This window comes from Tiliqua scincoides, chromosome 8 (assembly GCF_035046505.1).
Source record: "Tiliqua scincoides isolate rTilSci1 chromosome 8, rTilSci1.hap2, whole genome shotgun sequence".
Lineage (NCBI taxonomy): Eukaryota > Metazoa > Chordata > Lepidosauria > Squamata > Scincidae > Tiliqua > Tiliqua scincoides.
In genome coordinates, this window is record NC_089828.1 from 25,602,168 (window position 1) to 25,627,862 (window position 25,695).

General features: G+C 44.1%; 1 protein-coding gene and 1 pseudogene across 3 annotated transcripts in view; both read right to left on the reverse strand.

The window, feature by feature from the left end:
* Window positions 1-25,695, reverse strand: part of RORA (RAR related orphan receptor A) — a 442,115-nt gene that overhangs the window by 56,936 nt on the left and 359,484 nt on the right. The window lies entirely within an intron of this gene.
* LOC136659633 (5S ribosomal RNA) lies at window positions 10,436-10,555 on the reverse strand (annotated as a pseudogene).

The window sequence follows — 25,695 nt, forward strand, 5'->3', positions numbered from 1 at the left end:
TGCCGAACAGGTAGAGTGGGGGTATAAGCAGAGATCACCTATAGAAGGGCAGGTGGTCCTCAGGGCAAGAAGGTCTGGGAAGCAGCTGGCAAAGTGCAGTCTTGCAGAAGATCTAGGAACTGGTCTGGAGAGACTTGTTGTACCAGCAGTGTCAGGCTCCCAACTAAGAGCTGAAATAACATCAGGCCCCACCCGTCCCTACCTTGGCCTGAGGATGACTGTAAGAAGGCCGTGATTCTCCCAAGAATAGCAGGGAATGTCAGTCTTTTTAAAGAGGCAAGCCTCAAGTTACTCAGCAGGCACAGCTCTGCCTCTGAATCATCCCACAACTGGCAGTGACATTCTGGGAAGCTCAGGGTTGCCCTGAGGGGCTAGCATGGGGCAGGACTTCTTAGCAGCTCTTGAGCTCCTGTAAAACTGCAGCTTGGTTCCCTAGACCTCATGGTCCAGACTTTCCCTTGGCGTCAGTGATTCTTGAGATGTTACAAGTATGCCTACCCTTGCAAACTTAAGGATCAGTGGCTGCCCTTCATTGTTCAAGGTGGACCCTCACTCTAAATAAGCTTTGCTTGCCCTTAATGCTTATGGCATTGTTCCTAAGATAAAGAAGGCTGATTTGAAAATGAAATAAAATGACCTTAAAGGAGCATCTGCTCCAAAAGGTGATGGAAGGTTTGTAAAATAAAGGGTAAGAATAAAGGATAAAAATATGGTCTACATGCTGTAAACATTGCTTCTGTTTAAGCCACTAAAACGAACCAGGTTGGAGGAAAGCTAGGAGGTTTGAGAAGCTACCACTGTTTGTCCTGGATTGCCCTGGTTTTTTTATATAAGAAGAGAAATTGACTCCAAGCAATTACAGGATGCCACTGTTGTAATTGTGGGTGGACACCCATAAACGTTTAATCTGCTCTTGCCCAGCTCAAGAGATGTGACAAGCTCAACCTCTGAACTATGAAAATAAATCAGTGCATCATAGCTATGCCATCCATAGATTTGACTGGGATGCATGACAAAGGGAACAATGGCTACAGAGCAATGTCACTTTCATGTGATATATATACGAGAAAGGATATATATATATATATATATATGAGAAAGGTGGTAGCATTTCATCAACAAAGTTTCTGACTATACCCAATTCAGGCCCAAATCCTAATCAACTTTCCAGTGCTGATATAGCTATGACAATGGAGCATGTGCTGCATCCCACAGTTGGGTGGCACTCACGGAGGCCTCCTCAAAGAAAGGGAATGTTTGTTCCCTTACTTTGGAGCTGCACTGCCCTTATGTCAGTGCTGGAAAGTGGGTTAGGATTGCGCCCTCAGTCAGAAATCTCTGTGGAGGATTAGCGCAAGCACAACTCTTCTTGTTTTCATGTGACGGTACAAAATTAATCTAGGCCATAGGCAGACACAGACCTCCCCAGGGAGGGTGGAAAAGTGTTCAGAGAGACTTGAGTACCAATGGTCTGCTCCCAGAATGCACTGAGCAGCAACACCTGTGCTGAACTTCAGTGTTGAACAACTATCTATTATTAAGATGCCAGGGCATGAAAGCCCTAGGAATAAACTTCTGCTCCTCAGCTTCAGTGGTGTTTCAAAAGATGGTTTGAATACTGCAAAAATGTTATAGGTAGACCCAAAGTGGCTAAAGACCCTGGCTAAAGTGTGCAGGTAAGATGAGCACTCCAAGTCATCGAAGTGGACCAACAGATGGAACTGACAATATAGGCCACTTTGCTACTGCACATTCATTGGACTTCATCCAAAGGGTAGCTTTCATCAAGAGTCAGTACTGTACACATAACTCAAAGGAAGCAGCAACAACTTTACTCCCTTCGGTGAAAAACGTAAGTGTTGCTTGCTGGAACAAACCAAGGAAGCTACTAGTTCAGTACCCTTAATCTCAATAGTGGCCAGGCTCTGGGAAGCACCTGGGAAACATAACCAATGAAAGTTAGATTGCCATGCCTTTAACAGCAGCCTGGTGTGCAGAGGCATTACAGCCCAAACCTGAGCAGCCCAGGGTGCAGAGCTGCAGTAGCTCCGAAAATGGCTGCTGCTGCATCCAGCACACCCCAGGCAGCTGTCGTCACTTTCGCCCTCCCAGGTAAAGCGAGTAGCCCTACAATGGTTTGCAAAACCCACAATGGGGCTACTCGATTCTACGCCGACCCAAGGATGTTGGATGGACAGCATGACACAGAGGCTCAGGATCCCACCTCCTTCCTGCCCCACTCCATCCCCAGCACGCCTCCTCCCTGCACTCTCTTCGCCTCCCCCCATGCCCCCATCTACGTCTCCGCTGCCCGGCGGTCTGCGCAACCACCGAGCAGCAGAGCCCAGGTGCACCACTGGTGCTAGGAGCCCCGGTGCTCCACCTGGTAGCTAGGTGCTACCAACAGTGCACATCTGTGGTAGGCTGGCACACACTCTTTAGGACTGGGCCCTTAGTAAGCAATCCTGCTTCTCTCTGCCCTATGAAACACTTCGCCTGCTGATTTCTGCACTTCTCACTGCAGTTAAGGGTGCAAGAACACTCCAGAGTTCTTTTTCCTAGTCAGTTGGCAACCCTAGATGGAGGCAGCCCTTTTCTAGCCCCAGTGCAAATCGTGTCAACTAACAAAAAACAGTCCTGCCTCCATCTTTGCCACTGGGTGTGCCCAACATGGACCCGAGAGGCTTCTGAACTCAACCCTCATAATGGAAAGCAGAAGACTGGGCAGAATGACCTGTTTCTGGGCTAATGTATCCAAGTGTTATTTACACAGCACCAGTAAGAATTTGTATTTACGAAGATATTATTCCATTTTTTTAACCTATATCACTGCAGTTGACATGACAACGTCCTGGAAAGCATCACCTACTGTATAAACACAACATCAGTCAGAATAGATAATACCAATATAATGATGGCATTCCAGAGCCACACAAAGCAGAAAAAGAAAACAAGCCCCCCCAAAGTGCAAAGATATTGACATGTTATTCAACGTCTCTGCACGGCTGCAGCTTCCCACAACACCCTGTTTCGTTCGGCTAGTAACATGTTTCACATAAATACGGCTTTCTCCAGCAATGACAGTCACCGAATGCCAGAGGGACAATACCGCATTGGCAAAGAGCCACTGTGAGAGAATGAACTTGCCTGCCCCGTATCAAGTATCCTAGTCGGAACATAATCCTTTCTCTGTTCTGCGAGTATCTGAGCATGGAGGGCAAATGAGGACACGTCTTACAAGAGGCCAGCAGAGATCGTGGGGCTGAAATGTTGATACGCAGCTTTTCTCAAAGCTTGGGGTGGAAAAAAAACCCTCTGCCTCGTTCCTTTGCAGTTGGGAAGAAAAGGTGATTGGGTAGCGCAAACCCATGCTGCTGTTCAATGGCAGACAGAAGCCCACAGCTCTGTGCCTTCCAAAGAGTTCATGGTGCTACTTAAAAGGCAGGTACGGGAGATATCATTTATGTCTCCAGCAACAATTGGGGAAATTTGACAAAAGCAATGTATTATTTGAATATTCCATATAGTACTTTTTAAAAAGCCGGTTCTATTTGAAAGAGAAAGTACAACACAATGTGGAAGAGGAAAATGATAAGCAAAAAAAAAATAAATTGCACATTTGAAGAATTTAAAAAGCCTTCATAGACGAAGCGAAAACCAGGAAGAGAGAACTAAGGAAAGCAAGATCTTGACCCAAGATGCTGTATTGCAGTAAAGGGCTCATCACCTACTATTTGAAGATGCACCCAAAGGATCCAAAAATAGCAGATACACACCTTTGCTTTCCATCCTGGAAACACAAATTTGGGATTTTTTCCCCCCATAGATTCTGCAACCAGCTACCCAGGAACTTGAAACTGCGACCAATTAAGCAGTTGAGGATTGACATTTCACTTCATGCTTTGTTTCGCTTTGAGTCGTTTGCACAATCAGTACAGAGTTTGTTTAATGAGAGATTTGTCATGGACTACTGGAAGAGGCTGGAAACAGAACCGTTCTGGGGAAAGGCAAGAATTCACCAAAAGAAATAGGGGCTTGTGCTAAGTAAAGAGACCCCCCCACACACACACAAAAATTATTGCAAGTTTTATCCAGACAGATAAAGCTTGTACTGCCTATTTACAAGCTGACTGCCTCACCCCTGATGCTCATAATCATTAAACACTAAACATAGCATTGAATCAACACATTAAACCGGTTAAATAACAGCATCACCCTCTTACTGCAATTGGGACGGGAGGTTCAGAGACTGCTCTGGGTCACTTACATGTTTTGGAGGGTGCACAAAAATTGCCCACGTATTGCAAAGAGTTCTACCCCACTCCAACCTCATTACTGGAAATACATCCTTGAGAGCATACTAAACATTCCACTGCAGCAACCAGGGTTTGCAATTGATGTCATTTAATTCACTCACCTGAACGTATTTGTCTGACGTATCCTAACTATTGAAAAGTAGATAAAGAAAAGAGAGTGGGGGGAAAAAAAGAGGAGCAGCATCCAAACAGGAGCAAAAGAGAAGGGGAATCACAATTTGCTATTGAGCGCAAGTAGTAACTAGTGCTACCAATCAACTCGCGCCTTTACAGTTAGTTGCAGACCCTTTTCTTCAGAGGTAACTATAAACAAAATTTGTATATACAGTTATTCTAAAGCAAGAACAGTATCCCTCCCAGAATCACATGAGGTCTGATGCCTAAGAACTCTTATAGCTGAATCCTATTTTACTCAAAATGTTTACTCAAAAGGAAGTCACACTATGTTCAGTGGGGATTACTCCCAGAAAAATTTGTATAGGATTGCAGGAAGTGTCAATGTGAGTGTATCAGTTTCAGTCATACAAATCAATTGATCAAATCAATTTGGATAGGGGTAAAAGTAGTTCTGAAACAGGAAGCCTATTTTCATTCTTTTCAGAGGCTGGGTACATCTTTTGCAGCAGTGATTTATTTTAGAAGAGACTGTCCTTCCTGTGATAGAGATGGGGGGGGCTGTTCTTTTAAGACACCTTGCCATCGTCAGTTTAGTATTAAATGCATTTTAAATCTGCCACTTCTTTAATTGGGGGCACTTTTTAATGAAAAGCTTTAAAAATCAAATTAATCTAACTGATTAAACATGGTGGCCCTAGGGAACATAAAATATGATGCTCTGTCAAAAGCTCTGGGCCTTGAACTAGAAACTTTCTGGGCTGAGGTCAGCACCCAACCTAGTGAGCTACCAAGAACTGTGTGTGTTCCTTTTCCAGGCAAAAAAGAGGATAAACTAGAGGCATGCAACATTGATCCCTGCGATTGGCCATCAGTTGAAAGTCTCTGGATTGACACTGATCTAAGGACAGCAAGACTGGCCTTCTGTTTTTACTCCAAAGAGCAACATTGTCTAGTTGCTGCACTCCAGTTGTTTCTGACTCCAGCTTCTAAACTCAAGCTCCTGCCCTCATAGATCCTGAGCAGGATGCTCTACAGCAGGGGTGCCCAAACCCCGGCCCTGGGGCCACTTGCGGCCCCCGAGGCCTCTCAATGCGGCCCTCAGGGAGCCCCCAGTCTCCAATGAGCTTCTAGCCCTCTGGAGCTTCGTTGGAGCCCACACTGGCCTGACGCAACTGCTCTCAGCTTGAGGGCGACTGTTTGACCTCTCACGTTAGCTGTGGGATGAGGGCTCCCTCCACTGCTTGTTGTTTCACGTCTGTGATGCAGTAGCAGCAGCAAAGGAAAGGCCAGCCTTGTTTTGTGCAAGGCCTTTTATGGGCCTTGAGCTATTGTAAGACCTTCATTCATTCATATAAGTTCATCTTTAATATATTCATTTATGTAAACTTATGTAAATTTATTCAAATTTTAAATGTAAATTAATTCTTTTCCCCCCTGGCCCCCGACACAGTGTCAGAGAGACAATGTGGCCCTCCTGCTGAAAACTTTGGCCACCCCTGCTCTACAGGCCCAGATCTGGGTACAGATGTCCATGGCCCCACCCTAGTCCAGGTACATGACTAGGGACCCATTCCTATCTCACTTTCTAGTGCTGATGTAGCCTCAATGGAACCTTGAGGTAAGGAACAAACATTCCCTTACCTTGTGGAAGCCTCTGGGATCATCCCCTGCCACCACAGGATGCAACACATGCCCACTGGCATGGCTGCTTCAGCACTGGAAAGCTGAATTGGACTGGGCACTAAATGTACCTGCCCACCTGACTTTACTCAAGTCAAAATTAGTAAAAGCCCTATCTAGGAGCATAACCATTGCACCTCATGGAACCAGACTCTGCAGCAAAGGCCTGAATTTGTGAGACACATCAGGCACGCATTCAGCTGCAACCCACCATCTGGCTTCATATGCTCTTGTATAGTTCTTGTTTGTGAGACTCACACAGAATCTATCTATCCATCTATTCCCAGTGGATTGTGCCATGTGTCTGTCTCCCATTTGGGCACCCAAAACCCACCACCCAAAGCAGTCACCTCATCTTTCCTCATGGAAGGGTTGCCTCTGCCAGGCAAAGACAGGTCCTAGTTTTCCCAGTTATGGCCAATACCAAGAACCACCACTACAGCTCCATTTCCAAGCGTATGTTCACCTGCATCTTCAGAAATATTCCAGCAGGCAAATACTGCTTCGCATCGAAAGTCTGACTGCCTCACTTCAAAATAATGCCTCACATTAAATGTCTTCCTGATGCAAGGAAACCAGTTTGCAACATGCAATTATGTAACATGCACTCAGGAGGAGGAGGAGGAGAAAGAAACAGAGACTGCAAAGGAATTTCACATGGTTACCTGGGAAATAATCTGATTTATCAGGTATGCTCTCTTGAGCTGTATATATATTTCACTTGCAGAATGATGGCCACTTCCTATTAAGTTTAATTTTCCTAGGCACCAGATCTATGAAAGTGTATTTTGGAAAAGGATAACATTCTCAATAACATGGGTAGACGACGACAGTTAAAAGACATTCCAGACTCTTCAGTAAAAGCTCTTCTGCATGAAAAGATAAGTGACGGCAGAACTGGGCCTTGGCCTTAATATGTTGCTTGGTACTCGCTGCAAGCAAGAGAACTGAGTGAGTACAGGTCAATGAGAAGTAGACAGCGGCAGGGCAGAGTCCAAATTCTGCACTAAGACACCCCATATTTTGCACGAAGAAAAACGGAATTCTGCAAGCAATATACATCATGCAAATTATCTTACTCTGTGTAATTTCTGCTGCCATGGGGGGGCACGGCAAAATGTCACTCAATCTCCACCTTCAATCACTTTATTTCTGGCTATTAGGCATTGCCCACAAACATTCAAGCAACTGCACTAGTTAGACCTCACATGGAATGGCGCATACAGTTTTGGGGCACCACATTTTAAGAGCACTGGAAAACTGGAGAGGATTCTGGTCACATATGAGAAAGAAGTCCTGACGGTAAGACTATCCAGCACTGAGACAGACCGCCTTGTGTGGAAATGGACTGTCCCATGACAGAGGTTTTCAAGCAGAGGTTGGATGGCCACGTTTTCAGGGAAACTGTAGCAGTTGCCTGCATCGAACAGGGAGTTGGACTAGATGACTTTTCCAATGTCCTTTCCAACTTTCCATCATTCTCCCTCTTTGCGATCTGATGGACAAGAAAGTGGCAAGAGAGAAAGAGCGAGCCAAGGTTCTGAGAAAACTGCATTCTGCAGCTGTTGGGTGGTTTTTCTTAACTCCAACAGAAACACGAAATACATACAGCCTTGGCTAGAGGTAGCGGACGAAGAGTGCATAAAGACTGAGCCATTGAGGAGGAAATTCAGAAAGCAGGCAAGAAAATGAGACATACTGATGCATACTCTTCTGAACCTCAACAGATCTTTGTGCTTTAGGTACAACTAAGGGAATCAGTTTTGGCGAGCAAGAAGTCTCCATGAAAGAATTGACTGCCTTGCTGATCTTCAATACATGGAAATGACCCCTTCAGTAAGCCACATAACTGACATCTCTTGACCCAAGTAAAACATACAATACCTGAACCTCTTTTATCTCAGGACAGAATGAGATTCTACATTTTTATAGTCTTTGGAATTCAACCATGGTGTGATGCCCACAGCTGGTCTTGGATGTCAAATAGCTGGGTTCACATCCCACACTGCAAGTCACCCTCTCCGAGGCTCACTTCCTCATCTCTAAAATGGGAACAATCAGGGATCTGCCTTTGTGGGTTGTTGTAAGGGCAGAACATAATATAAGACTGAAACAAATCTTGTCACAGAAGAAAGTACTACCTCAGGTAAGCAATTATTCATAATAGCAGCCAGCCCTACACCTACTCGTGGTCAGGTTGTCACTGGGTTCCTTTCTCCCCTGACCCTGTGCCTCAGAACAGGTAGCTTGACACACCGAAATTAAGCCATTGAAGCTTTTCTCATCATTTAACTCCATGTCAGAAAAAGCTTCAAGCACTTAATTTCAGAGTCAGGTGGCAGTAAAAGGCAAGGCACGTAAAGGTAAAAAGCGGCTGCTGTACTTCTGTAAATCTTCTTTTGATTTAAAGAAAAATGTACATTGAAGCTTTCAGCCTCATGCCTGCCAATTCTGATCATTATCAAATTATTTGAACAAAGCTGAATTTTGATTAACCTTCTGCCAGAAACTATTTTTGTTCTTATTTCTAAAGAAGCGCTTTTGCTTCCAACAACAAATTCAATATTTTGGACCAGAATATTTCAGACATTTTAAGGAGCTTATCCGTTACAATAAGAAATAAGAAAAGAACAATAAGAAAATCACTCTTTTAAGATGTGGCCGCCATTCACACTCCTTTTCCCCTCCTTAAAGAATCTGTGGACCACATTTCTCCTGCAATTAAGAGTTCCAAGCCAGGACAAACATTTGAAGATCCCTTTTTGTACCCCAGTATAAGCGTTTTGATGGCTTCCTGCACAGAAAATGCTAGAGCAGGTTGCAAAGGGCAGAAAAGCATCTGGAAACGGTATGCGCTCTACATGCCGGACGTGGATATTGGTGCATTTTTCCTCAAAGTAAAAGCTGCTGTCCTTCAGGGAGGAAAAACTGGCACTGATTGCAGAGGTGGTTTTGCTAAGCTTCAAGGAGTGGGGCTGGGATATCTTTTAGGAGGCAGAACGAGACATTCTGGGATTTCACAATGAACAAGTGTAGTCTCCTGGCTAAAGGATCGAGCTGCTAATCAGGACTTTCCCAATATGAATCTCACCTCTGCCGTGAACTATCACAAGGTTGCTGGTCCCTCACAGTCTCAGCTGCAAATGGGATAACTTCCTTTACATCAACATCACTTTTAACCAGGGGCACAACCTAGTGGGAAGCTCTGCTGTGCACGCCCCCATGAAGTGAATTGGGGCTCTGCAAGACATGATCACCCATGGCAGCCTGAATCAAAGGCCAAGAGCAAAATGGACCGAGTTACGTAAAGGGGACACTACAGGTTTGCATCCATGCCTTTAGATGCTGGGCACAAACATTGACAACTACAAGAGCATCTCCATTTCCCTGTAGAACATTCAAAACACTTCACACAACCCAGGCCTTCATAGCTTGCGATGCAGCAAGCTAGTCACAGCCGAGTATTGTGGCTTGCTAAATCCTCCTATCCTCCTTCCCTCCTCACAGCTTTGCAGACACAGAACTACAGAAAAACCAGGCAGGTTTCTCCAGTTTCCAGCGGCCTGCTAGACTTTACTGGCAAGCTCTTTTCAGCATGCCACAAATATGGAAGGGGCAGCTGGCTCTTAGGTGAGCCTTCCCAATTGTTAAGATATTCTCCCTTCTGAGGTGCTGTTCTGATCACAGAGCAGGGCCTTTTCAGTTGTGACCCCTCATGTTTAGAATTCCAGATCTCTGTCCATTCATCAGGGAGGGCTGGCTTGTCCATGAGGCTGAGCAGTCACAAGTGGTAGACTGCTGAGGGATGCACCTCCACTGCTACACCTCCTCCCACACCCAAATTTGAAGCATAAGAAAGAAACCTAACAGAAAAGGAGTGTCTCTAGAGAAGCAGCAGAGGTGATAAGGAGGGGTAGCATTTGATGCACTGCCTCTGGCATCAAGAAGTCTTTGGCCAGCCCTGTCATCAAGAATCCTCTGTTAAGTTAGTTTAGGCAGCAGTTAAGGTGGGAGGCTGTTTTTCTCTAGCTTTTACCAGTGTTTGATTGTATTGCTGCTGCCAACCAAGTCCATTTCATTATTTATGATTTTTATGCCATTCTAAATGTATCTTTTATTGTGTGCTTAATGTTTTCTTAAAAAAAATTGTTAGCTGCCTCAAGAAAGCTTCGACTGAGAGGCAAGGCAAAAAAAAATCATAATAAACAAATGTACACTCTCCCAATAATCTGTACAATAACTCTACAATGTATATCAGGATTATCGTACCCACAATGAGAATGGTTGGTTGGCAACCTTCAGTCTCAAAAGACTATGGTATAAGCCTACAGCACCCGGTATTCCCAAACGGTCTCCCATCCAAGTACTAACCAGGCCTGAACCTGCTTAGCTTCTGAGATCATACAAGATCAGGCATGTGCAGGGTAACAGTTGCTGCAGTCCACAATGAGAATGGCAGTTCTTACTAGAGTACAGATTGCTCAAGGCCACCTAGGAAGCTCACAGCCCAAGCACGATTTACTCCCAACTCCCATGGTCAATGAGGAACACTAGCTCTCAGGTGCAGAGAAGTGGACTGGAAACAATTTAAGATATCACATTAAAAAAGAAAGCAAATATTACAGGCATCGCCAGCCAAGAACTGCAGTACTACAGTTTCCATTCATTTCAACTGAACCGGTGCAGGAGCAGTTTCCGAGCCACTCCGTAATGAATGGAAGATACGGAGCAGCAATGCTTGGCAAGCACCCACCCTAAGGAAAAGGATTGGTTACATCAATCTTAAAATTAAAACAAAATTGTTCTGCTTGGTGATGACGTCTCCAATAAGAACAGGTTTCCCCAGAAAAATGCCTCGGGTCTTGGCCCGCGTGCTGGAACGGAATTTGGTGACTATGGGAAGCTTTAACATTTTAGAAGGCTAATCGAGTGAATTCAATTTGTATGCTAAGCAGAAGGGACTTTGGAAAGAGGATTTTAAAGCATTCAGTGCTATTCTTTCCAAGAGTTTGTCTTTCCAAGATTTAAATAATTGGAGCTGCCAGATTCCCGAAACTTATTACCAAAGAGAGAAGGGAGTAAACAAACTTGCTAAAACTTTTATTTTCCCCCCATCAAAGTATCTTAAGACGATGATACTTGACCCAAATTCTGGAGCATTCGAGCAAGCATTACACAAATGAGAGCTCTGAAATTGTGGCATTGTTCTCGTATATTTGGAACGAGTGCTACACCAAACATTTGTTAATTTAAATTGTGGCTAAATCAAATATATATGATTTATATGTCATATAAATCCTTATATGTCATATAAATCTCACCCTTATTGTCTTATTTGTTCTTACTGCTATTTGACTGCCATGATTTCATTTACCAATATCAATGATATCGTGACAAATTATTTAACGCAACATCATCAACAAAATCATATGAGTCATCACAGTCAGTTTAAACATCAGTGAAGGCAAATGAAGCACAGGGCAGTGAGAGCAACAATGGTTTACTTTAAAACAGGGGTGTCCAAAGTTTTTGGCAGAAGGGCCACATTGTCTCTCTGACACTGTGTCGGGGGCCGGGGAAAAACAGAATTAATTTTCATTTAAAATTTGAATAAATTTACATAAGTTTACATAAATGAATATATTAAAGATGAACTTATATGAATGAATGAAGGTCTTACAATAGCTCAAGGCCCATAAAAGGCCTTGCACAAAGCAAGGCTGGCCTTTCCTTTGCTGCTGCTACTGCATCACAGACGTGAAACAACAAGCAGTGGAGGGAACCCTCATCCCACAGCTAATGTGAGAGGTCAAACAGTCACCCTCACACTGAGAGCAGTTGCGTCAGGCCAGTGTGGGCTCCAACGAAGCTCCAGAGGGCCAGAGGCTCATTGGAGACTGGGGGCTCCCTGAGGGCCGCATTGAGAGGCCTCGGGGGCCGCAAGTGGCCCCAGGGCCGGGGTTTGGGCACCCCTGCTTTAAAATGATACTGAGAGGCAGATGCTGCCCAGAAGCATGAAGGAGGCAGAAATAAGGCAAATATATTTGCGGCAAATGCTTCAAAAACAGCTGAAAAGAGAGGATAGACAGGGCTGGCCCAAGACCCCACTGGTGCCTCAGGCAACATGCCATCCCCAGGATCAGAAAAGAAATACAGGGACATGGCAAAAGAGGAAGTGTGGAAAGAAGTGGTGGCGCTGGTGCTGTAGAGTGCTGGTGCTGCAGCCCAGGGCTGTCAAACTCATTTCATGCAGCAGGTCAAATAGCAATCATGGTACCTGCCAAGTGACGTCATTAAGCAGATGATGGCCATAAAGAAGCACTTTGTTCTCACATAGGAACTCATTAGTTGCAAACGACAGAAGAGAAAATATGCAAATCTTGATCATATCTTCAAGATATGAGAAAGTCCAATTAACACACTGGCCGTATCGATTTCTGACGCAGCTTTAGTTCGCCGCTCAGCAGCTGAGAGGTGGCCTACAAAGTGACACCTTGGCAGAAGTAGCGCTGCTGAAAGGGTGGCCTGAAAGATAATTGGGCTTTCCCAGCACCTTGACAGCGTCCCCCTCATTCACCCCTCTTGGTCTGCCCTTTCTTCCGCAGCATTCCTTGCCTCCTTCCATCTCTCCCTCCCAGAGGTTCAGCAGAAGCGGCGCTGCTGAAAGGACAAGTGCTTGGAGAGCCCAAGTATCACATGGGCCAGATCAAGAGCTTGTGAAAACAAATACAGCACTAAGTAACTTGTTTGAAGGCAGCCATAGTTACAAACCCTCTTTCTGAAAATCTGCGAACAAAGACCAAGAAAAAGAAGGAATCCACAGCCTTGCTGTATTCATTACTATCAATGCCACAAGGGAAGAACAAATCAGGATAGATTTGTGTAGAGGAAAAATTTTCCGCAAACCTACTGTGAGCTTAAGGGAACCCTTTGAAGCAAGAGATCTGGGGACACAACATGATTGGTCAATCAAACATTTTCTGCCTACCCAGAAATAAAGCCTTCAGAGGTGTCCTTCTGTGGGTCGGATCCCTTCAAACACTCTACGTGGATTGCAATGTGTGAGGGCCGTCTCACAACTAGTGAGACTAGTACGTCATCTGCACAGAAGGCACACTTTGCACAATGTGGTTGTCCACCCTTTGGTCTACTTATGCAACTGCCACCAGCCATACGCAGATGCAAATGGAACTTGATTTTGGAAGGTGCAAACGTACAATCAGCTCCCACACACCACCCCAAGCCCAGAGAGCTCAATTCTCTTTTGCTATACTTCGCAGGCAGGTGGTGGCTTAACAGCCCCACCCATGGATAAAGCAATCTACCTGCGTCACAGATGCTAGGTGACTCAAGACAGTAACATGAAGAGTTCCAGAAGCTACTGTAGCATCATGGCTAAAAGGTTGGTCTGTGGACCTAGAGATCCAAGTTCAAATCTACAATAAAATTACTAGGGGTGCAATCCTAACTTGCGCTGGAACAGGCAAGCCAGGCTTGCGCTGTATCCAGTGCAGCATTGTGGCCAGAAGCGGCTCAGCCAGAGGTAAGGGGAAACTTTTCCCCTTACCCCTGGGTAAGGGTTGCTGGCACCTATGGGTCTCCTTGGACTTGCTCCACCTCGTGAGGTGGCATATGACTGAGGAGAGCAGAGCTGCTTGAAGCCACTACGTTGTTCCCGGGAAGGGGGGTTGGGATCTCGCATAATTGCCGGATCCCAGCCCCACCTCTCGTTCCACACCTGTCCCCAGGGCTGCCCATGGTCCTCCCTCCCCCCACCCAGGAACAACTCCCTCCTCCTCCCTGCCCCCCACGCCTACCTTTCATCCTTGAGTCGGCTCGGAAGCTGGCGCGGAGGCTTCCGTCAGCCTCCGCAGGCCGGCGCTTCTCGGAGCGTTGACCTGGCTTCCTCCCAAGGAGGCGCAAATGTGCTTAATGGCAGGTTTGCAATCCTCGAAGGCTGGCCCAGGGGACTTGGGATGGCATAGGGCGCAGTTTGGATTGCGCCCTAGATGTCTTTAGGCAATGCTCCCCTTTTGGCCTTAGCTCCCACCCTGCCCCTATCTGAAAAGCTTGTCCTTAGCTCAAGGGCATAAACAGAACATAGCCAAGGTTAGTACTGGGCAGAACAGATCCGCACAACTTGGGACGAACCAAGCTCAATGCAGCCCACCCAGCTAAGTGCTAATCTGGTTTAACTTCCCTGGAACTAAAAAAAAAGTGGAGTGAGTGGAGTGGAGGGGGGGGGCATTTCAAGCACCTGGCAGGCCACATTCAGCTTGGTGCATCACAAGCTATGCAGACCTTGCCTTAAAATATGGTTTCTTCAGGCACAGGTTATTCACTCTTGCAAATCCAAAGACAGACACTGGCTTATTAATTTAACCACCAGCACAGGAAATCTGTACTTCTTGTTAAAAATATACTATGCATCAGAAGACTTGAGTCAGCAAAAAACACAGATGCCTAAGTTTCCATACTGCAAAAAAAGAAAAAAAGAAAAAAAAAAGGCAGTCTGTGTGGGCTTTTGCGGCATAGCAGCCAGACATATTTGGGGCCGACTCTTGCCTAATATTAGATGGAACAGTAACTAAGAATGCGTGCAAAGAGCTTCTTTGGAAAGAGAGACTTTGGTCTTTTTTTCCTCAGTTTTATTTTCATGCCACATGGACATTTAGCAGTCCATGGACATTGAGCAGCTCGATTTCTACAGGCTGGCTCCACCCCACAGTGTGTTTTAGATCTCAAACCTATAGAAAGCTATGCTGCCCACCTATTGCTGTCAAATGTATAGACTTATGGCTGGTCTAATCACTAGATGCATAGGGATGACAGACTAGGGCTGTATTTTGCAGAGGCTAGCACCAGGTGAAGAATGAGCAGAAATCTGGACTCTCTCAGGTATCATGAGGCTCCAACCAGAACCTCTGCAGGTCAGGCTGGGATTCCCTGTTGAAGGAGCAACCAGAGGTTGAACAGCAACAAAATTCAAGCCAGGATACTAAATATAACATAATCCTTCTGGTCCAAATCAGTTTGTCCCAAGGCACCAATCCCATGCCACTGAAGAGCTCCACAGTCTGCTATGTACCCTCAATCTAGGCAACCTGCTGAGCAAAACTATTAGGTTCTTCTTCCATACTTGCAAACTAACTGCCCATTAGGAACCGGCCATCTCTCCAGTCATGGTGACTGGACTTTGGTGGCTATCAGCACGGCACTGCACCATAGCATTCCACTAGTGGGCATTTTCATGGGGCTTTCTAAAACATTATTATTATTATTATTAACAGTATTTATATACCGCTTTTCAACTAAAAGTTCACAAAGCGGTTTACAGAGAAAAATCAAATAACTAAATGGCTCCCTGTCCCAAAAGGGTTCACAATCTAAAAAGATGCAAATGAATACCAGCAGACTGCCACTAGAACAGACAGTGCTGGGGTGAGGTGGGCCAGTTACTCTCCCCCTGCTAAAAAAAGGAGCACCCACTTGAAAAAGTGCCTCTTACCCAATTAGCAGGGGTTAAAACATTAGGATAAGTTCAGTACATCCAGTCCTCCAGTTGACAGCTATTTATACTTAAAGGAGCAGTGGCTGTGCTTAGTATAAAAAGGTATCCACTTTCTTGCACCTCGGACCGGGAATGCCTGAAGCTCCCATTCAGATGTGCACCAAATGGAGGGGATAAGAACGTAAAGAACACTGCTGAAACCACCAAGTCTACAGGTCTATTCAGTCAGCATCCTGCGATGGTCAACCAAATGTCTCCAGAAGTCCACAAGCAGGCAGTATTCCATGCTCCACTGGCACTTCCGAGCAAGCTGTATAACTACCTGGCATAACTACCTCTGAACATGGAAGTTCTATTTAATCATCATGGCCCTCTTTTAAAGTCATCTAAACCATATCCATCACCACATCTGGTTGTGCTCTTCTTCCACATCTGGTGGGAGCGGATTCCATAGAATTAATCCATTTCTGCCCAGCCCACAGGTGTACATGTTTGATCCTTGTTGCATATATGCAACATTGGGCAGAAATGACTTAATTAGCTGTTGTTTGAGCAACTTTCTCTTGTCTGCCTTAAATCTAAGGCCTAAAACTTTAAAACTAAATCTTAGTTTCATTGGATGGCTTCAGTCCTAGGATCACAGATCTCAGTCAGAGATGTGCTAATACACGAGAGCTGCAAATAAAGACACCATATATGTTCTAAAGCAAGAAATACTGGAGCTCAAGCCCTGGCAATCAAACCATCTGACCTGAAAGCCACTGCCCCTCTTTTTCTAGATGGGCCGGTTATGAATATTTGAGAGGAAAAAAAATACTCTGTGATTCTAGGAGCTTTCTTGAATAATATTTTCAAGTATTTCAAGTCCTGAACTCAAATTGCGTGAGCCCAGGTTAAACATAAGCCAACATAGGATGGAGAAACAATGACAGCCAGACCTCTAGTTCCAGGACAGGGAGGTGACACTTCATTTCACCAAGGGCACAAAAACTGACAAAGGTCAGCCCTCAACCTATTAAATTCCCTTGATCTATTTGGATACTCAGGTTGTGTTGCCAGCTTCTCCAAATATTCACATGACGCCTCAGGGATTATTTCAGAATCCCTTTTCTTACTCATCCTTCCTTTTGTTATAATGGAGTAAAAGTTGCCCCAAAGTGGCTCATTTTTCACTTTGCAGAAAGATCTCTGTTCTCATCCACAGGGGCTTGGCTGCATCTCTCTGCAGCTTTTGGTTCCACATCAGTCCTTTGATGTGCTGGTCTGCTACAAAGTACACTATGATCTCTCTAATGCTGAACTTTTCAGCTGGATTGCAGCTAGTGCAATGACAATGCAGGTTGCCAGTCATCTTCCTCCATGATTTTCTGTTTTCGGTACAGCAAGTTCTTTGCTAGCTGGGATTTTTCATTGTCACTGTTCCTTCACAACCTCACTAACGCCAACTCTCTGAAGTAGCCCCCCTCCTGATAAGTCAATGTTCCGCACTCTGGACAAGCGATCACACATTTGGGGGGGCAGGGGGAGGAAGCGCCAAATTGCACTTGGTACCCTCTCTCCAAGGGCGGGCTTACACAATCAACACACTCATGTGGTGAAGATTTTCCTGGACTGAACCACTTGAAGTTGCAGGTGGGAGGTTGCATATCTAAACGCTTCCCCAGAAGGAGGGAGACTCCTTGCATACAGAAAACCAGCATGTCAGGGAAAACGGTTGGTGTAGTCATCACCCTAGCATGCTAGTTTTCTATGTACAGGGAGGGTTGCTTTCTCTCTCCCTGCACCCTCACTTGGGAGTGTTCAAAACACAACTTGCCACCCCATCTTCAACAGGCACTGTCCACGAAAAGCTATGGGCTTACTGGATTTATATACCACTTTTTAAAAATATAAAATGGGTTGCACATACAAAAGATGACAGATAAGTCTATAAAGAAAAGAAAATCCAGAATCAACAAGAACAGCAACAGAACCCCAACCCTAAAACTAGAGCCAAACACACAGCCCATGGAAGGCTATTCCACAGCGTTGGAGCGACAACTGACAAAGACCTGCATCGTACAGAGGTTCATCCAGTCTTGTCTCAGCTGATGAGAAACTGTGAGGAGGGTTGCCTGATCCCCCTGATTATATAAACTGACCCCAGACACGCACTTCCAACAGTAAAATACGGCTGCAATCACTAGATTTCAAGGCAATGACAAGTTTCCAGGCAAAGCTCGGACTAATTTCCAGGCAAGGCCCATGACATTTCCATGCCATTTGGCGGGCAATTTGGATGCTTACGCAATGTCTGTCCCTGGTGAAAAGTCTAGCTGTGGGTGAGCTTCTTGAAGCTGAATCCCAACAGGACTAAAATAAAAAAGGTTGGTATAAAAATGGTATCCTGGGAGAGAGAGCAGAAAAGGGATACAGTGTCGATCCTCATCATCCATACCCAACTTTTTAACACTAGCAAAGTCTGAAGCTTCATCACTGTGAAATTCTTTAAGATGGACGTTTTCATTTTTCTCAGCATAAAAGGTTTCCTTTCCAATCAGATTTTCCAAACACTGGCTATTAATATCTCACACAAATAACCGTTTCCAGTGCAAATCTAAATGGCCAAATTTTGGGGGGGGGCAAGGAAGAGTGTGTGCGCATGTGTTTTACATTTAGAAACCCAGACTGAGCTTATTGATTTATGATATAACAGAAGGCAATTGTTATATAATGATATGGAGAAACCATATTTTGAGCAATACTCATTGAGTAACAAACGCCACAAGTACACTTCATCAACTGAGATAAGGCTTGACAAGCCCTACAGGTGCAATGCAGAATAAAACTGCCCAACCTATTGTTTGTTCTTTTTGAGCCGGAGAATTTGAATTTACATTTGACTAAAATATGCTAGGATAAGAAATGAGAAACCTGCTCTGCTGAGATGGCATTCTGGAACTTGTTGATGACTACATCTTTGCCCACCGGGCTATGAAGATCTTGAGTTGTCATTCCATAGAAGTCACACAATCTCCGAAGTGCTCAGGGATATGAAAAAGAGATCCATCTTCAGAAAACTCAGTCAACACAACTTCAGCTCTGAGCACCCGTCAATCCAATTGGGAAACAGTAATCTGACTTCCAATTGGTTACCCTGAATACATGCACACACAGAGTGGGCTGATTAGTTAGAAATGCCTCTTCACCAGGAAGATTTCCCTACTCTTCATTTTATCTTCTCTGGATTCTTCTACTGGGATTCCTAATTTTTCAAAGCATATGTCATGTATATTTTTCAAACCCAGTGTCCTGAAGGACTCCATGACAACATGGAGAGAGACTCTGTGTGTGTGTAAAAATATGAATGTCCAGGGCTACCCTGACCAATACAAATAAGTTTTTATGCATTGACCCTATGCAGACGTGACCGTGGTTAAAGGTTACATCTGAATAGCTAAATCAAGGTTACGCATTGACCGCAAACCAGAATATAAAACTATGGTTTGAGGTGGGTTTGCAAACCAGGGTTTACTTTAATCATTATTGAGCATCTACACCGAGCAAACCATGGATAAAACAGTTTCTCCACCTTGTTAACCTCTCTGCTGCAAAGGGGACAAGCAGGTCTCACTAGGGTATCCCTATTCTTCAAGGTAGTTGCAAATGTTTTTAACATTACAAGCTTGGCTGAAAACAACAGCAAGTCTGGGGACATCCTGAAGGGACAGTTTCCTGGTCAGAGAACCAGACATCCAACCATTAACTTGCTAGTTTACCAGTGGTGAACGTCTCCAGGCTTAATAGCTGGGCAAGTTTAACAAGGTACATTTGGGATCTTAATCAAGCATGATACAACAAACCATGGTTAATATTAATCAGAATCTAGAGATGTCTAGGCCAGGTTATTGGCAGAAAGGAGGCGTGAACTCAAGTCTGTCTTCACATTTTGGCTTGGACTCACAGAACGGTTTAAGAATAGGCAATCCTTCATCAGAATGATCGACTCACAACCTGAAAAGAGCTACAAGAAGATAGCAGAGGTCTCTGAGACAGCTGCAGAATCATTTGAACAGGGGTGTTCCTTGGTTATAAATCTTGAAGAAAAAAGGCACATTGTGAAGGGAGAACAAGCAGCTCACTTGATCTTTTTGAGTTATCAGTTGTAATGGCCAGTTACAGTTTAGGAGATAAATACTCAAAAGGTGAATGTTTTTAAAGTTATGTGCTCCCTGCCTGATGGTGTAGAGCAATGGAGGAAATGAAGAGAATATCTTAAATCATCCTCGTTGTCAGATATAATATTTTTAACTATTTCTAGGAGTTCCTCGGACACATGCAAACAGATGCAGCAAAAAACAATGTCAGCTTATCTCCTGGGTATGTCAATGAAGCAGCATACAGAATCCAATGATTTTCTAAAACCACTACATTTATGTTATACAATCAGATATCGAACATATACATATGTTATATTATCAAGAAAGCCAGGATGGTTTGGGAGGTAGACCTGGAAGATCCATGTTCAAGTCACCATTCAGCCACGAAGCTTCCTGGGTGACCCTGAACCAGTCACTTTCAGCTTCACCTACTTCACAAGGTTGCTGTGAGGACAAAAGAACCATGTACACCACCCCTGGAGCTCCTTGGAGGAAAGGTGGTGTGAACAATGAATAAAATAATAAAATAATAAGATGCCTATTCAGACAAAGGGGGAGGTGGGGTGGAAAAAAAAGATTGGAGAGTTGTAGTTTCTGTAAGAACACCTTTTAGAGAGGTGCTGTTTGTGTGGAGGCCTAAGGAAGAATGAACAACCAGGTTAAAGCTGGGTTCTAGTTTCTCCTTACTTATTCAACATAAAGACAACAGGACTGGACACACCTCTACACTCTCCAACAACAAACACTTGCAAAGTTTACTAAGACTGCCATTATTCTGGTCACCACCAACAGCCTTCCCCTCCACCTAACCCTCTAGCACAAGCAAGGGATGTGTTGGGAAAGAAGTTGGTTCTTCTCTTAAATGCACTGGGATATAGAGGAACATAAGAAATACCAGGAATCTCTCCTGCTACTCTGAATGTACTCCTACTGTTTCTTACTCAAAAACAATCATGGAAATGTCACCTCTGTGGTACCAAGAGTTCCACCTGCCACAGGCTGGAATAACACAACATTGGCAAGTTAGCCAGTAAGTTATGGATGTGTATTTTAATTTGCGATTGTGTTTCAACATTCATTGTCATGAGCTACCTTGGATGCCCACTTTATTTGGGAGGAAAGCAGGATCAAAAATGTTTTAAAATAAGTTTAAAAGGTCTGGTCTCTAGACCAGGAAACTGTCCCTTCCAGATGTCCTCAGTCTTGCTGTTGTTATCAGCTGAACTTGTGGTGCACTTAAAAACATATGAAGCTGTCTTATACAGAGCCAGAACTTCAGATCTATCTAGACCATTATTACCGTCATCTTTTTGATCAGAGATGCCAGAGATTTAACCTGGTACCGCCCAAATGCAAAGCATGTGCTCCATCAGCAAGCTATGATCTCCCCGTCCCTGTTTCTTATAAATGCCCTGATAACATTTATACAAGGGCATTCTTCATGGGATCATTTGTTAACATAGGTCCACAATCACAACAGGTGGTCAACTGACTAGCATCTCAACCCAGCTTCCAGCAGCCACACACAGCAACAGCCATTCCCTGTCGGTTCAACACCCTCCAGCAGGACTATCTAATGGGGCAGGCATTCCATTTGCCCAGCCCCAAGTAGCAGCAAAAGTACTGCATTTCGAAAGGCATAGAACAGAAGAATGCCAAGGAGAATTATTTGCATCTTCCCTTTCATGAGGTCATCTGCTTCCCAAACATTGCAAGAGCAGCCCAGGTGCTGCGATTATCTAACATGCCTCTGAACTGCAGGTATTTCAAGAAAGGCGTGTTCATTAAAGCACCATGAAAAACAACATCACACACACCCAAGCCAAGAGCCTGATCCTGCCGTGTTATACATGTGGACTTCTTATTGACGTCAGTAAGGCTTCTGTGGGTGGAGTGCTGACACCAATGTACTTTCAGGATTCTTTTTTTCCCCTCAATGTTACACCAACACAAGCTAAAACAGGCTTGAAATCTTTAACTCACTACATTTCCGAGTCACAAAGACACCAAGTGCAGCGGCACACTCAGAGAGAGCACTCTCTCTTTTTCTATCCACTCTTCATAGGTGCATATCAATTTCAACAAGGACAGAGGTGGCTCAATAGCTGAACCAGACAGGAGGAACATTTGCTACGAAGGTGTGCCAGTAGGGTGGGAGTCCGATAGATATAATCCATGGGGCATAGATTATTCGGAAGTTCTCTGACACAGGTGAAGCATTAGTGAAGATTATGGCAAAGAACATCCCACTGATCCATGTTCCACATTAGAGCGTATTTGCGGCATGCATGTGTCATTTGCTTTTCCACTGCAGGCAACAAAATGGCTTGGCCCAGTCCTGCCAGAAGACTCTCAAAAAAGGTTGACTTCTGGAAAGTTGAACCCCAAGAATGTCAGCCTCAAGTGAGGACCATATTCTGTGCCCACAGATCAGTGCTGGAACAGATACTTTGCACATAGAAGGTCTTAGGTTCATCTCCTGCAAACTGCAACACAGCTCTGACGTTACAGCTGGAAAAGGGACCGCAGCCTCAGACCTTAGAGAGCCAATGCCAGTCAGCAAAGATAATATTTATCAAAATGGCTCAAAGACCTGATCAATGCAGCTTCTTATGTTCATACCACACTACGCAAGAACTCAATAGTGGGATTGAACTCATACCACACTACGAAAGAATTCAATAGTGGGATTGAACTGACATGGTCAACATGAATGTGGACTGGGAGGTGGGAGGGGAATCAAACCTTAAAAGTACTTTATTTAGGTGGCATCATGGACATATTTCAGAGTAAGCCCCGCTTAACTCAGTGGGACTTGCTTCTGAGTAGACATGCATAAGATTAGGCTGTCAGTTTCTCTGAATTTATTTATTTATTTGATATGTAATCCGCCTTTCTCCCCAAAGGGCACCCAAGGTGGCTAACAACATTGAAAAATCATAAAATACATTAAAACAACAATAAAATAGAAAAAAAACAACCAGCAGCAATAAAATCAGCTGTAAAAACCATTAAAAGCAGCCATCAGGCATCAAAGGCTTGCTGGAATGAAAACGTCTTCAGGCCTCGCTGGAAGGTTAACAATGAAGGAGCTGCTCTCAACTCAAAGGGGAGGGAATTCTACAATACAGGCGCCACCACCGAGAAGGCCCTATTTCTGGCTGCCATCCCCCTAACCTCTCTTGATGACGGCACAACCAACAGGGCCCCCTTTGATGACCGAAGAGAGCAGGCCGGAATATACGGTAGAAGGCGGTCATGGAACTCACTTCTTAATTCAATGGAGCTTACTTCTTACATGCATAGGACTGCACTGTTACAGTGCAGACTTAAGCAACTTTACTCAGAGGTAAGTCCCACCAAGTCTGATGGATCTGTCTCTACAATAAGCATACCTAGAATGATTTACTCTTGGGTAAGTGTTTATAGAACTGCAGCCTAAGACTTGTAAGGAAAAAAGGTCCTGTACAAACAGACGGAGGCTCTTTCTACTACTCTTTCTACAGTAGTGATGAAAGTGAGTCACATAATAACAACAACAACAACAGTATTTATACACTGCTTTTCAACAAAAAGTTCCCAAAGCGGTTTACAGGAAAAAAAAATCAAATAACTAATGGCTCATACATACTTATAGGATGTGTGGCAAGTCACTATTGCACATTTTGCTTCAGCCCCCCCCCCGCAACAAAGCTGCACTATGGATATAACAATGATTAGCACCTTGCAAGTAAGTTTGTCAATTAAATTGCTTAGCCATAAACTGTAGCAATCCTGAAATAACAACCCCACATTCAATCTGGATAGGAGCGTAATATAGAGATTTGTTTGGCCTGTAGGCTTTTGCATAAACAGTGATTGTGTAAACAAGAGATTAGGTTGTCAAGAGTCTACTGTTTCTGATAATTAAAAGAATTCACCACAAGCAGAAAAAGAGGAAAAAAATCAGCAGCAAAAATTCTCTTTTTATTATTCATTTGATCGTGCACGCACAGACAACACACCTCAACAGCGCTAGTAAGAAACTGTTCTAAGCATCTGCATCTTAGCTCTTTCGGAATAATCCTGAAAGGATCACTACAGGCTGTTGTAAAGAATATTTATATTATATACAGAAGAACATGGGATACTGCCTGATAAAGAATCAGATCTTTGGTCCATCAAGCTCAGTCAATACTGATTAGAAGAAGCTCTCTAGGGTTTCAGCTAAGAATTTTTCTCTGCCCTACCTTCAAATACCAGAGATTGAACCTGGGACTTTCTGCAGGCAAAGCAACAGCTCTAATTAGCTTTCAGTACTTTCAGATAATTACATAAGCATTTTGTATGATTGGTGCTGTCATTAAACAACAGTAAGAACTACCACTACCATCATGCAGGAACTTTGGGAGGTTACTTATAAAGAGTCACAGCTCTGAACAATATTTTTCATGGGTTTTAGACAGCTGGGGAGAGAAAAAAAAATAGTGCCTAGTTGAAAAACAGTCTGACAACCTCAAATATGCCACCTGGAGCTCCATTGTGGAAAAAAAGTGGGATACAACTTGAAGAAAAATAGTCACCAATTTTTAAAATTCCAAGTTACCTGTCTCCCAAGGGTTTGATGAAGAACTTTTTCTCAAGACATGTCTCTGAAGGTGACTGTGACTACCAGGGCTTCAGGTTTGGTATCTCAACAGGCCCCATCCAATGCACAGAGAAGATCTGTTCTTCCTTTAAACAACTTTTTGTAAAATGGGACTGCCTATCCTTTCTGAAGTGAGAAAAAATATATTTGAAAGGAGGATTCTGGCTTGCAGAGAGCCGTTGGCTATGGAACCAATTAGGGTGGAAGGCGGAATTAACATACCTCTGCCTCCCCTAATTTAAAAAAAAAAGGAATTTGGAAATGTGTGCATTCCACTTTTGTTTTGCTTCATCTTTGGAGCAGTTATAAATAAGTACATTCCATCAAAAACACTATTATAGCACTATGAGTAAAATATGCTAACCACCCAGACATATTCCCGCATCTCCCCAATGCACCTCTGTTTAGATTTTTAAAAACTACTTTCCCTGTCATTCCTGGTCCAATTCCTCTCCCAACAAAACATAGAAGATCTATTCTTTGCTGGCAGCCAGAGGTCAGTGCAAGACAAGTGTGCAGGCAAGAGGTATGGGATTTATTTATAAGGAGAGGGCAAAAAAACACAACAAACCATGATTTTTACAAGTCTATTTGTCAGGGGGACTCAGTGACACACAAAAAAAGGACAGATCAGGGCACCACCTGATACTCAAAAGTCGGGAAAGGTTGAGAATTGTTATTAACACAAATCTCTCCTCTGGCAGTTGAAACAAAACAAAATACCAAATCATAAAACCATCATGAGTCAAAACAAGGACCATGTTGTAACACCACCATTCACAGTCATTACAAGAGATTAGGCTCCCCTATTGTGACATCACAGATAGCAAGATGTTGACCTGAAGAGGGATACAACAAGCCCAGCCCATAGCACGATGTCAAAACCCATGTAGTGTATGCCCATTCCCCCAAGAAATATTTTTCTGGAACTTTAACTTCCACTCGATTGGTATGGTCTGCCTTCCCCCTCCAGCAAATTGTAGTTGCTCCATTTAAACCCACAACTCCCTTGAATGTTCTTTTCCAGCAGCGTTGGCTTCAGACGAAAAACCCCAATGGTACCCCTTTCCATTCATCAACACAGGATACAATCCACTGCAAAGTATTGCTGAACAAGTCCCACTTAAATGAATGAGATATGCATGAAAGCAAGGTAGCCCCATTTATGTAAATTAAAAAAAATGTTTCTTTAAATGGGGCTTGCACAGGAGTGCTTTCCAGCAGATTGTGCCGCAGGGATGAGGCCTCCTACTCTGCCACCTCATCCTGGCGCACAGTAAGGTCAACTTTGCATGCCATGTGGCT